We start from the raw sequence: 15,081 nt of genomic DNA, 5'->3' as shown, positions 1-15,081 counted from the left end.
TTAGATGATTACTGGGGAAAAAATAGCAAAAGAGAAGATTAATGAATTGGACATGCAACCAAAAAAGATAGAAAAAGAATAAATTTTTAAATGACAATTAACTATCAAGCAAATTTATTGAAATCAAAAAATTTATTGAAAAATAAAAGATTAATAAAATTTAAAGTAAGAAAACACTGAACTAATAAACACTAAGAGGTGGTTTTATTTTTTTTATGTGTATACATATGTATTCAATTACAACCATATCATATTCATTTTTACATCTGTAATCATCTGTAATATTATGCAGTCAAAGTTGTGTTTGGTAAATGTTTAACAACAAGATCTCAGGATTGGAGGGGAAATTCTATCTACAACAGTTTTCATTTTATTATAATTGCATTCACTTTCTAAAATCTAGACAATTAGCAAAACAATAGATTAAGTCCTGATTTACATCCTTTGCTAATTTCTCAAGAGTGAATGTTCCATGAAAAATTTAACAATTAGCTTTGAAGAGATAGTTCAAGCTGGCTCCAGCATCACCCAAAGACAATGGAAAGAATACTGGAATTAAAGTCAGGGTCCAATCTCAGCTCTGCTACTTACTATCTGATGTTACAAAAATTGTTCCACCTTCTTATTTCTTGGTTTCCTTATCAGTGAAACATGAGGCTTAATCTATCTCTCTCTCTCTCTCTCTCTCTTTTTTTTTTTTTGTGATAGCCTATTTATCCCCCTCCCATTTTTTATTATTATTATAGCTTTTTATTTACAAAACATATACATGGTTATTTTTCAACAATGACCCTTGCAAAAGCTTCTGTTCCAAATTTTTTCCTTCTTCCCCCCACCCTCTCCCCTAGATGGCAGTTAGTCATTAGACTATGGTTAGAAATTTTAACTCTGAATGTGAATAAGATGAATTCTCCCATAAAAAAGAAGCGGATTACCTACAGAATCCTACAGTATGTAGTTTACAAGAAACATATTTAAAGCAGAGAGACACATATAGAGTAAAAGTAAAAAGCTGGAGCAAATGTATTATGCTTCAACTGAAATTAAAAAAAAAAATCTCAGATCAATTATATATGTTAAATATGTTAAAGTATATGTTAAATTCAATATATGTATACATGTTAACTAAGGCAGGTAGAATGAAAACAGAGAAATTAAATTATAGACCAATTTCCCTAATGTTCATTAGGGAATGAACATTGATGTAAAATCTTAAATAAAATATCAGCAAAGAAATTATAGAAAGTCATGCCAGGATAATACTCCAAGTAGGATTTATACCAGGAATGAAGGGCTGGTTCAGTGTTAGGAAAACCATTAGCATAATTGGACTATATCAATATAGTATAGACTATAACCAAATTAACAGAAATCATATGATTATTTCAATAGATGCAGAAAATGTATTTGACAAAATCCCAATACCCACTGCTAATAAAAATATTAAGAGAGCATATGAATAAATGGAGTCTTCCTTAAAATAATCAGTTACATCTGTCTAAAAACTATCAGCAAATATCATATGTAATGGCGATAAACTAGAACCAATTCCCAATAAGATCGGGGTGAAACAAGGTTGCCCAATATCACCATTGCTATTCAATGTTATATTAGAAATGTTATCTTTAGCAATAAGAGAACAACAAAAAAAAAAAAAGATCTAAGGAATTAGAATAGGCAATTAGCATAGGTAATAAGGACACAAAATTATCACTCTCTAGAGATGATATGATGAGAATCCTAGAGAACCAATTTAAAAACTATTAGAAACAATTAACAACTGTTTCAGAGTTGTAGGATATAAAATAAATTCACATAAATCATCAGCATTTCTATATGTTATCAACAAAGTCCAACAGGAAAAGACAAAAAGAGAAATTCCATTTAAAGTAACTGTAACTAATATAAAATATCTGGGAATCTGTTTGCCAAGTCAGGAACTATATGGACACAATAACAAAACACTTTTTTTTTTTGACTGAGGAAACTGGGGTTAAGTGACTTGCCCAGGGTCACACAGCTAGGAAGTGTTAAGTGTCTGAGACCAGATTTGAACTCAGGTCCTCCTGACTTCAGGACTAGTGCTCTATCCACTTACAAAACACTTTTCACACAAATAAAGTTAGATCTAAACAACTGGAAAAATATCAAATGCTCATGGGTAGGCATAGCTAGCAAAAATGACAATTTTACCTAAATTAACCTATATATTCAGTGTCAGAACCAAACTACCAAGAAATTACAGTTAGAAAAAATAATAAATTGCATCTGGAAGAACAGATCAAGAATTTCAAAGGAATCAATGAAAAAACAGTATTTAGGCAGAAAGTAGGCACTAACATCAAACATCCTATACCAAGATAAGGTCAAAAGGTCATGATTAGATATAAATGATGATACCAGAGGTCAGTTAGGAGAACAAGGAATAGTTTACCTCTCATATATGTGGAGAAGGAAGGAATTTATGGCCAAAAAAGGACTAGAGAACATTATGAAATGCAACATAGATAATTTTGATCATATTAAATAAAAAAGTTTTTGTGCAAACAAAACTAATACAGCCAAGATTAGAAGGGAAATAGAAAACTGGCAGGAAAATCTTTATATCCAAGAGTTCTGAAAAAGGCCTCATTTCTAAAATATATAGAGAATTGACTCAAATTTATAAGAATCCAAAGCCATTCAGACAATTTTCAGATAAAAAAATTAAAAACATTTCTAGTCATATTAAAAACAACTGATTAGAGAAATTCAAATTAAGACAACTTACCACTTCATACCTCTCAAACTGGCTAAGATGATAGGAAAAGATATTGATAAATGTTGGCGATGTGGGAAAACTGGGACACTAATACATTGTTGGTGGAGTTGTGAATTGATCCAACAATTCAGAAGAGCAATTTGGAACTATATCCAAAGGGCTATCAAACTGTGCATACCCTATGATCCAGCAGTGTCTCTACTGGATCTGTATCCCAGAGATCATAAAAAAGGAAAAAGGACCCATATGTGCAAAAATGTTTGTAGCAACCTTTTTTGTAGTATCAAGGATCTGGAAACTGAGTGGATATACAACAGTTGAGGAATGGCTATAAGTTTGGTATAGGAATGTTATGGAATATTATTGTTCTATAAGAAATGATCAGTAGAATGATTTTAGAAATGGTGCCTGGAGAAATTTACATGAACTGATGTTAAATGAAGTGAGAACTAAGAGAATATTGTTCACAGTAATAAGAAGATTATGAGATGATCAACTGTGATAGACATAGCTCTTTTTAGACTTATAATAGAGACAGCTATCTGCATCCAAAAAGAGAACTGTGAGAACTGAATGTGGTTTACAACATAGAATTTTTATCTTTTTCTATTGTTGTTTGCTTGCTTTTTGTTTTCTCATTTTTTTCTTTTTTGATCTGATAAATGAGGAAATATGTATAGAAAAACTGCTTGTGTTTTACATATATTGGATTAGTTGCTGTCTAGGGGAAGGGATGGAAGAAGGATGGGAGGAAAATCTAGAACACAAGGTTTTGCAAAGATGAATGTTGAAAACTATCTATGCATGCATTTTGAAAATAAGAAGCTATTATTTTAAAAAAAGAATAAAGAGGTTAAAGGGAGCTGCAGATATGAAAATTTTATGCACTGTTTGATGAGGTCACTATTGTTACTTATGTTTAATCTAGCTTTACTTTATTACTAGGGACCTTTCAATATGAAAATGTGATAGAAAAATAAAACACATTAATAATACTTAAAAAATAAATTAAGAAAGATATTATGCAATGTGTGAGGATGACTAAGTTCTCTCAGAGTTAAAAAGATATTTATGCTAGGCAACTATCTCTCATTTTGAAAGGCTCAAGAATGTCCTGTATCTTGTCTTGTAAATCATTGTTTTTGACAGCTAAATTACATCCTGACCACAAAACCATACTTCCTCTAGCCAGAACTAAAAAGGTATAAAAACCTCCAGACTAGAAGGAAAGGGGGTCGTCATCTCATCATCTGGTGAGACATATTATTTAAAAAACATTGTTTTCTTTGCTTTTGTGCTGGGGTGAATAGATTGTGTTCCGTAAATAGATTGTACCTTCTGAGGACCCAGAAAATGGGTCAAAGGGGAAGAAGGGAGGAAGGGGTTTATATAATTTACTGTGCTGAACACACACATGCACACACTTCTCTGTTAATACCACTTTTGTTGTTCAGAGTGTTTTTTCTTGAGAAAGATAATAAACTTTCCTTTTTATTATACTTATCTTGAGGCTCTGGAATTATTGATAACGGTCTGCAAGTCCCATACAGATGGGGGCCCATCTAGGAATTGAACTCCTTTCTTGGGAGGTTCCCTAGCCTGAACTCAAAAGCAGGTACCATACTAGAAATCCTAGAGAACCAATTTAAAAACTACTAGAAACAATTAACAACTTTATCAGAGTTGCAGGATATAAAACAAATTCACACAAATCAGCATTTCTATATGCTACCAACAAAGTCCAGCAGAAAGAGATAAAAAGAGAAATTCCATTTAAAGTAACTTTGGATGGCTAAGTGTATTGGTCTTTGATCATGGTAAGGTAATTTGGGAGTTAATTCTGGGCTCCTTAGGGATTAGATTCGTGCAAGGAAAGAGAATCTTTTTCTCTTTCTCTCCCTCTGCCTTTGCTGACTCCAGGAGTTCTGCTGAGAAGACAGAGAGAAGGGGAAAATATATTTAATACAGTGAAAATGTGTAAAAGCAAGTAGAATAAGGAAGGCAGAGTGATAAAGAAATGAGATATACAGTTTTAAATAGAAATGTAAAGGAGAAAGTGTTAGCATGTAGGAAAGAGGATTAGAATTTAAGAACTTTTGAAAAATGGAAAAGCACTGTGCTGTTACTTTAAAAAAAATCTTGCAAGCAAGGAGCCTGTAAGTTTGTTATCAGTACTCGGTTTTTGGAACCCCGTCAGGAAAAAAATCTCAAGGTAAAAACCCATATGAAGTAAAAATTGGCATTTAACTCTTTCCTTACCTCCAAAAGAGAAGAGATTTGTGTGAATTGGGAAAACAACTAAAAGGTAATTTTGCTTTAATGGATTGTAGATTTTAGAGAATACAGACCACTCGTTAATTTTAAAATAACTTTAAATTGGTATGTATGTTAAAATTGGAAACTTAATTAATTGTGATAGATTCTGTTCTACCTGACTTGATATGCAATGGATTCTTTCTGAGATTGTAGAACCCAGATTTAGTTTGTTACCTAGTACGCTGAATGTTATTAGAATATAAATTGAAACACTAACAAGAAGTGGAAAATTTGTTAAATAATCTGTTATTATCATCCTTGCTAACTCAATAAATGGAATTTAGGAGATGGCTATTTCCAAACCTTTGCTTGTGAGTTAAGAGAAAATTATAGCAATGACCATTTGGCTGTTACTTAGAAAATTCTAAAATTATTCATTATGTTAAAATCTACAATTGTTAATTACTGTGTGTGTAGAACAAGGAGAAGATTTAGTGGTTACTGAAATGATGAGATCCTCACTGTAAATTAATCAGGAACTTCAGAAATCGTTAATAGATGAAAGTAAAGGAAAAGATTTCTGTGTACCCATTATAAAAGTTACTTTTGTATATGGGAAAAATTAAAGGATAGATGTAAATATGAATTTATTTGTTAATAATTTGTTAGGTAGAAATTGGGTTAATCAATCGCCTTGGAATTAAAGGTGTTGAACCATCAAATGGAATTAAAATGCACCTTCATATGGTAGAATATAAACGGCAGAAATAGGAGAGGTTTAAAAATTCTCCACTTAAAATCAATCTGAAAAATCCAGAGGATATAGTGTGTGTGTCAAACAATACCCTATATCATTCAAAGGAAAAATAAGATTGCAATCAGTAACAAAGGGGCTTTGTATGTCCCCTTTCAATACCCCAATTTTGCTCCTTAAGCAATCAGATGAGACTTAAGGAATTGAAATACAACTTTGGGGCAGTAAATAATTCAGTGACATGTTAGAGATCATCAGAAGAGAAGCTTTGAGATAGTAGAGAATTGTTTAATTGGAATATTTAAATGTTTAAAGGAAGCAACTTTTTAGAGAGAGGAGTGGGGAATAGATGTTTGTACTTATCCCCACTTTGTCTAAAATAGAGGCAGCTACAATATGTTCTAAAGGGGAGGAGAAAGGTTGGAAAATACTGGAGCAATATAAATCTCCTGAAAAATATTGGCAATTACCTGGTGAGAGGAAAATGTTAAATAAGGCCATATAATTAGGGAACTTTTAACTGTATTGTATTAAGGAAGCCATTGCTGTGCTCAAGCAATGTGTGATGTATTTTTAAGAAAATTTGGCTATCTATATAAGGATATGTTCAATTGCAAAACAAATATCTAAAATGTATGTAATGTCTAAAGAAAAATAAGAAGGTATTGAAGGAGGTATCCCTACAGAAGGAGGGAGCCTGGCTCCAAAATATATAAGTTGGATTTTATAAAATGACACTAGTAGGAAAACTGAAGTATTTATCGATTATAGTGGACGATTTGATAGGATGGGTGGACATTTTCTCCTGAGCTGTGCTATTTCAAGAGGGGTTAGTAAAATAATATTGGAACAAATTATAACTAGGTGATTGCTAAGGCCTATTGAATTCTGATAATGGCATATACTTTAATTCTAAAGTTTTATAAGAAATTGAGTGCGTTTGCCCTCATCAGGGAAAGTAAAAAGAATGAATGAGATTCTTAAGAGATTATTAAACTGATGTTAGATATTAAATTGCTTTGGAACAAATGTTTGTCTATTGCTTTGTTAAAGAATTAGAACTGTCCCCAGAAGAGATCTGGGGCTTTCCTCATATTGTTTGGTTGGTTTATTAGACATATTAGACATAAAACATCCAGGAGAGACATAAGGTAAATATTAAAGATCAATTATAAGAGACTCAATTCAATAAGATCAAATTGTTTACTTCTTATATGTGAAAATACTAGCAATACTTTTATGATTGCTATTTTTCTTTGAAAGAAAGGCTTGGGTTGAGCTAAGTATAGGGTGATTCTAAAAAAAATCAACTAGAGGGAGAGATAAAAAGGAGTACTTGTACAAAAAAAGCATAAAAGGAAAAACTGATACAAAAGAAGATGGGGGAGGGCAGGTATTCTCATAAGAAATAGGTTATAGAGAGGCAAATATACATATACACATATAATATACATATACACATATATTACCTATGTATCTGCATATCTGTACAAAAATCTTGTAAATTCAGAAAGAAATAAGAGGGCAAGGACAAAGACAGGATGAGGGGAGGTGATAAAGGAAGGGAATTTTAATGGGATGGGTAAATTAAGCAATAGGAGGATAAAGTAGTAGGGAGAAGTAAAGAAGAAATGTGAAGTGAGATAAGGTAAATAAGGTGAGGATAGTAAGGAAAAATAGGATGGAAGAAAATAACATATGTCATATAATATATATATATATATGATTCCAGAAAAGCCTGGAAAGACTTACATGAACCCATGCTGAGTGAAGCAAGCAGAACCAGAACACTATATACATCAACAGCAAAATTATGTGATTATCAATTGTAATGGATTTGGCTCTTTTTAACAATGAAGTGATTTAAGGCAATTCTAATAGACTTGTGATGGAGAGAATCACTGACATTCAGAGAGAACTATAAAGACTGAATGTGAATCAAAGCAAAGCATAGTATTTTCACCATATTTTGTTGCTGATTGTTTGCTTTCTTTTCTTTCTCATGTTTTTTTTTTCCTCTTTTGATTTGATTTTTCTGGTTGCAGCATGATGAATGCAGAAATATTTAAAGGAATTGGATTGCTATTTGGGAGAGGCAGGATGAAAAGAGGGAAGGAGAAAAATATGAAACACAAGTTTTTATAAAAGTGAATGTTGAAAACTATCTGCATGTATTTGGAAAAATAAAAAATTATTTTAAAAAATAAAATGAAATACTAGACAGTATGAAATACCTAAGCATATACCTGCTAAAACAGACTTTATGAATAAAAACATAAACTATTTTTATACAAACTGAAGCAATATTATTTATGGGTAAGGAAAACAAATATTTGTAAATGACAATTTTAGCTAATCTATTTATTCACTGTTATCTCCAATGTTGGAGAGGATTGAGAAAATTAGAACTATTGGTGGAGTTGTGAACCGATCCAACCATTCTGGAGAGCAATTTAGAACTATGCCTAAAGGGTTATAAAACTTTTTATCCTTTTATTGAGCAACACCACTATTAGGTCTATATCCCCCCTAAAAAAAGTCTTTATATGAAAGTCCAGCAGCAAGAGATAGAAATAAATATTCCATTCAAAATTAGTGTAGGCAATAGAAAATGTCTGGGAGACTACCTGTCAAGAAAAATCCAGGAATCATATGAAAACAATTACAAAATACTGTATAAAGCAGTAATCGTCAAAAAAGAATGGTGGATCAGTGGAATAGACTTGGTACAAATGACACAGTAATCAATGACCATAGTAACCTATTATTTGATATATGCCTAGATCCCAGTTTTTGCTGGGAAAACTGGATAACAACTAGTCATACACCAACACCTCACACCACATACCAAGATAAAGTCAAAACAGATGCATGACTTAGATATAAGGGGTGATACCAGAAGCAAACTAGAAGAGCAAGGAGAAGTCATATTAGTGGAAATGGAAAGAATTCATGACCAAATGAGATAGAGAGCATTACAACATGCAAAATAGATCATTTTAATTAGGTTAAACTAAAAAACTTTGTACAAATAAAACCAATACAACCAAGATTAAAATGAAAGCAAAAATCTGACAAACAAGTTTTACAGCTTGTGTCTCTGAAAAATGCTTCATTTCTCAAATACATAGAGAACTGAGCCAAATTCATAAGAATATAAATCATTATCCAAATGATAGAGGATATGACCAGACAGCTTTCAAATGAAGAAATCATAGATATATGAACAAATGTTCTACATCATTTTTGATTAGAGAAATACAAATTAAAAACAAGTGAGATACCACCTCATACCTATCAGATTGGCCAATATGACAAAAAAAAGGAAACTGATAAATGTTGGAGAGGATTGAGAAAATTAGAACTATTGGTGGAGTTGTGAAACAATCCAACCATTCTGGAGAGCAATTTAGAACTATGCCTAAAGGGTTATAAAACTTTTTATCCTTTTATTGAGCAACACCACTATTAGGTCTATATCCCCCCCCAAAAAAAATCATAAAAAAGGGACAAGTATTTATTTACATGTGCAAAAGCAATAGCAACCCTTTTCGTAGTAGCAAAGAATCAGAAATTGAAGGAATGCCTATTAACTAGAGAATGGTTGAACAAGCTTGTGCTTTATGTAATAGAAGACTATTGTGCAATAAGAAATGATGAATAAATAGATTTCAGAAAATCTGTAAAGAATTGTATGAACTGATATAAACTAAAATGATAAAAGCACAAAAACATTGTATAAAACATCAACAATAATTATGTGAAGACCAACTATGACTGAGTGGCTCGGCCCTTCTCCACCATACAATGACCCAAGACAAGTACAAAAGACTCAGGAAAGAAAATGATATCTATAATCCAGATAAAAATCTGATCAAAATGCAGATCAAAGAATAATTTTTTTCACTTTATTCTTTCTTGTGTTTTTTCTTCCTTTTGATCTCCTTCTTCTTTCATAACTGTGACTAATATGGAAATATATTTTACATGATAGCACATGTATAAACTATATCAAACTGCCTATCATCTTGGAAAGAGGGGAGGGGAAGAAGGGAGAAAAACAGGGAACTCAAAATCTTATAAAAATGAAATGCTGAAAATTTTTTTGACATGTAACTGAAGGGGATTTAAATAAACTAAAAAAATTTCTAAATAATTATTTTACTGAGATATAAAAAATAATAAAGTTCATTTGGAAAAGCAAAAGATCAGAAACTTCAAAGAAACAAGAATAAGTGGTATAAAGTGAGGAAATTCAGCAGTATCAGACCTTAAACTATATTATAAGGGAGAAAGTATTGTTGAAGTATAGAAAAGATAATTTTGATTATTTTAAAATAAATTTATCTAGTATAAATAAAACCCATATAGCCAAGAAGAGAAAAAAAAATACAAAAAATTGGGGGAGAGGGGAGACACACAGAGAGAAGATCATAGACAATCTCTCAGACAGAATGTGATTGGGTTGAAATATTCTGGTACGTAGGAAATGATGAGGAAATGATTAATTTTTAAAAACATGGAAAGACTTGGACCTATAAAAGACAATGTTATCCACCTTCAAAGAAACAGATGATAGGTAAAAACAAGCATAGAATGTATGAGTATAGAAGTATATATATCATAAGTATGTGTGTGTGTATATTATGGATATTTAAGTATAAGTATATGTATGTATATGTGTGTGTATTTAACTGTTGCCTTCCTGGAAGGAGGAGAGGAGTAGGAAAGAAAAGTAGAGTGCTAGCAGAGAACCAAAAAAAGAAAAAAAAAATCAAGGAACTTTTAAGCTGGGCAGCTTTAAAACAATATATGTAATATTAATTATATAGGTTTTCTTAAAATGTAAATGTATTGTTTTATATTGAATTCTCTCCTATGGTCTGCTATGTATATGTCAATTTTTTTTCTCATTTTATATTTAAGTTTAAAATTTTAAAAGTATTAAAAAATTTTAATTTTTTAAAAAGACTTGCAAAGGATTTTATTTATATTCTCATTTGATAGAATGTAACAGGGACAAAAAAAAAAGAACAAATAAACAAAATAATCTAGGAAAATAAAGGGAAGAAGACCAGGAAAGATTTCATAGAGGAGGTGGTACCTGTATGCTGAAATAAAGGAATTTAAAGAGACAGAAACAAGATCTGTGCACTTTCAGAAGATGGTACAATAAATTCAAATTTTGCTAGAATAATATAGAATGAATTGGAAAGATCATCAGGATTCAGGTTGTGAAGGGCTTTAAAAGACAGCTTAAGTATTTTATATTTCTCTTAAGGACATAGTTTAACCACAGAAGCCAATACTATTTTTCTCATTTGAGCTTTAAACAAAATATATTTTAAATTAAAAAAAAAAAAGTTAAAACTTTAAAAGCTCCTATACTTTAACATCTCGTTTTTTCATATGCTAAATTCAAAGACATGTGGACAAAATTGAATTTTGTCCATAGTCTTCAATAAGCAGCACCTCATTTATGTTAGGGGTGAGAGAGGAACAGTTCAAAAATTCATGTTAAATTGAAAGTTTTTTAAAAATAGGAATAAAAGATTTAATTCATTTGTTATACCAAAGCTCTACTATAATTTTATAATTACAAACTTCACTTTCAAATCTGTCTTTTAAAAAGTAAAACCAAAAAATTGATACAAAAATAAATGTCAAGTTGTGTTGCCTCTAACCACTACTAGTTTACTTTTTCTGTCTCAGTAGAAATAATTCTACATAATATTAGCACTTAATGGACTTATTCCAAGTAACTGTCTAAAAAAAACACAACCCATTTCAACAGAAAAAAAGAACATGTAATGATCTTAAACAGCATCATTATATACATACATATATATGTATGTATGTATGTATGTATGTTCTTTACAGAAATACAACATGAAACCTAGCTACCAATTTGAGGTTTTTGAGAAATTATATGTCCCTCTAAATATCCCATCTGGGGACCAAGTATCATTTACAAAGAGAAATATCGTTGAGATCATTCAAATCTCAGGGTCATATACATTTTACAACCTGGTATGAGTTAATCTCCTGTTGGTATTAGATTTCATGTAGTAAAATAATTGCTTGCAGATTTTATACAAAAATTCCTTTAGATACAAAAATGTCACCTTCTAAGTCCAAAATTACTTTGCCCCCAAAACAAAAAAACCTGATTAATCTGAAATCTTTCATTTATAGCATCATTCATATCTCAAATCCAAAAACTTTAGGACCACTGTAAAGGAAAACTAGAAACCATGTTCCACAAACTAAAAAAACTAAAGTATAACTGACTTAAAATATTTTACAAGAAAATCCATTATTTCATTTTAAAAGAATTTTTTCAATTTTAAAGAATTCAATTAAAGAATTTAATTTAGTTTTAAAGAATTCTAAGACAAATCTACAGGCAGAAAATCCAAATTATACCAGCATTAAACTTTGAAAAAAATCATGTTTTCATTTCTATTATTTTATTCATTTTCCATTCTCCTCAAAAGCTCCTATGTCCTGAGCAATCCAACAGTATCTCAGCCATGCAAATTCAGTATATCCAAAAAAAGAAAGAGGAGAAACAAATATTTCCTGCACCCAGAAACTTTTTTTTAACATTCCAGTGGTCAATAATTTGAAGATCTTAATCATCCCCTCCCCCTCAATCCCACCAAAAAAAAGTCCAGTTCCTATCACAAGCATTCTGCTCTGCCAGAGGCAGTTGAGGGGTGGAGGGCTGCCCCCCCTACTTCCCCTCCCAGTGGATAGAACTGCTACCACACAGGGTTAGAGCACATAGTGGGAGCTATATAAAAGCTTACTCTCTTTGGATAAGATAACATGAATTAATAAATTTTCTAAAGGTTTGTATTTATGTGAAATATGAATTTAACATCTGTAAATATACTAAAGTCATCCAAATATCATTTATTACATATTTATAATATTCTGCTCTGGACTTTGTTCTCCAAACCACAAAAGATTAAAGTTCTAGCAAATTTTACATATGGAAACAGGCCAGAGTCAAATCATCAGCTCTTTTTTTCTGTTCTTTTCCCTGCCTCCTCTTTTATGGAGGCTTTAGAATAGGATGTTTATAGGACTCGGCTGTTTAAATTATTTTCTTTAAAATTCTCAAAAGTCCTATTTTGAAAAACTCCACACTGCTCACAGTGGACCACTGAAGGTAAATGTATGCTCCTATTTTAAAACAAACAAGTAACAAACATATATCTCAAAATAACCATGTTTTCTGGAAGGGGAAATGTTTCCGCCTAGAAGTTTTGAGGCAGTAAAATATCAACTCGCTGAAATCACTGAAAGGAAATGACTAACATTCTTTGAAAATGAAGCCACTGGCAGCTTTCTCCAACATAATCTTTAAAACTGTACCCTGTGGCAAAAGAATATTCTGTTCATAAATAAATAAATTTAGATAGACCCTTTCAAAGCCAATAAATGAAATATTTAGGGTTTAGTATTATATGTAATGCAGGGGAAACCCCAAGAAGACATGACATTTACTGTACATTCCAAAATCAGATTCAAAACCATCAGAGGAAGGAACATAAAATGACAAGTTTTCGATGGTTTATTATGGTTTCTTTTAACACTCTATTGGACTCCAAAAGAAAAAGGACTTTGTCATATGTTATTAATCCAAACACTTGGGGGGGAGGAGGACAAAAACAAAGAGAGAAGTTCAGAGACTAGAGTCTATGGAGACCATATCACAAATGAGTAACTTGGAAAAATTGTTGCTCTTCATTACAGAAACAAAATATGATTTGGGGTGCAGGGTTTTTTGGTTTTTTTTTTTTTTTTAATGAATCCATAGTTCCAAAAAAATAAATAAATAACATTTTCCATTCCAGATATTAAACTCTTACCATCTAAGAAAAAACATGTTAAATGGACTGTTTTATCTTGCAATACAATTATTCACAAGGGAAAAAACTGTTTTCTTCCTGAGCTCTAATTCCTGACATCTCGATTTCAAAGAGCATCCATCTATAAGGAACTACAGGGTCCTCAAGCTCCACACGTGCTGTCCTGCTGACTCGGCTGATCCTGGGTCTCTCAAGCATCAGCTTCTTAGGGTACGAGCTACTCTGAGGAAGTCCCAGCACCCACTTCTAGGTCCCCAAAATAGGCAGAACAGCTTTCAGGAAGGGCAAAAGCTGGTTGTTCAGATCCATTAAAGAGGTGATCCCAGAGCAGGCCATTGACCATTCCCTCATGCCTCTCACCCTGGGAATACGAAGGCAGGTGACAGCTTTGGGTTCCTCCCGCACCACCCTCTTCCAGTTCTGGGATAGTAATCGATATAAACTAAGCTGTCGGAGCAGCAAGCAATACATGGTCAATTGTTTTGTGAGCCTAGAGAAACTGAGGAGTGCTGGAAGAAGGCAAGGAGGAGGGAAGGAAAAGCGGGGGCGAGAACGGAGAAACGGAGAGTTGAAAGGCAGCAGCAACAAGCTACAGAGCCTCATTTCTTTAAGGTAGTTAACAAGTCACCAGCTCTGCCTGCCTCAAGCAATCTCACCCCACTCCTAGGACTCCACAAGCCACAAGGTTATTGCATCCTCCAGTTCGAGGGATTTGCTGGGTGAATTTGTAAACATATAAAACGACACTAAAAACTAAGGAAGGAAAAACGAGATGCAGGAGAAAAAGAGACAAGATATTTCTTCCTGAGGCCCGCCAGCTTTTTCCACTTTGAAGCACCCCATCCCCCCCTTTCCCAACCCTCAAAGCCCTGCTCTACCGCGTCTGCCAGGGAAGCCAAAACAGAAACTGTGTGGGGCCCATAAAGGCTCGCAATGAAACACCATCGGACTCTTCCCCACCCCCTCTTTTGGGGTACAGCCTTCCACCTCCCGTACCTTTAATAAATTTGAAGTTAGGAGGCATCAGAAATTCCTTTCGCTTCTCTCTCCCTAGGGCTTTCTCTACCTCCTTGCAGTTTCAGCCTCCTCTCCCTTTAGCTTGAGTTGCAATCGCCCCGCTTCCGTCCCGCCCCTAGTCCCTCCTCTTCCACATCTCCTCCCTCATTCCGTCACTAGGTGGCCGCCGAGCTACATCTGAACTCCTACGGGGAGCAACATAGACCTTCCAGCCAGACCCGCCCCAGGGACGATTCCAAATTCCTCCTAAGGAGGAAAACTTGAAATGCAGAAAAATGGAGGAATGAGACAAGCCTCTAAGCTTTAGCAAACGATGAAGGATCAATTTTAAATGTAATCTTAAATTTTAGACTTTTCATAAATATGCAAAATTTGCAAATATCTCTCCCTTTAACAGAAAAATCCTTGGTATC

The 15,081-nt window shown here is 32.8% G+C and overlaps 1 protein-coding gene across 1 annotated transcript in view; it reads right to left on the bottom strand.

Moving 5' to 3' along the window:
- The window catches only part of FRMD6 (FERM domain containing 6), a 100,829-nt gene extending 86,058 nt beyond the window's left edge, over nt 1-14,771 (bottom strand). The window contains exon 1 of the mRNA XM_051977940.1: nt 14,648-14,771. The gene's annotated coding sequence lies outside the window, so the exon portion shown is untranslated. The remainder of the gene's footprint in view (nt 1-14,647) is intronic.
- Nucleotides 14,772-15,081: the final 310 nt, after the last annotated feature.

Source organism: Antechinus flavipes, chromosome 2, assembly GCF_016432865.1.
Source record: "Antechinus flavipes isolate AdamAnt ecotype Samford, QLD, Australia chromosome 2, AdamAnt_v2, whole genome shotgun sequence".
Classification (NCBI taxonomy): Eukaryota; Metazoa; Chordata; class Mammalia; order Dasyuromorphia; family Dasyuridae; genus Antechinus; species Antechinus flavipes.
Note: the sequence above shows the minus strand (reverse complement) of the source record. Positions and strands in the feature narration are given on the sequence as shown.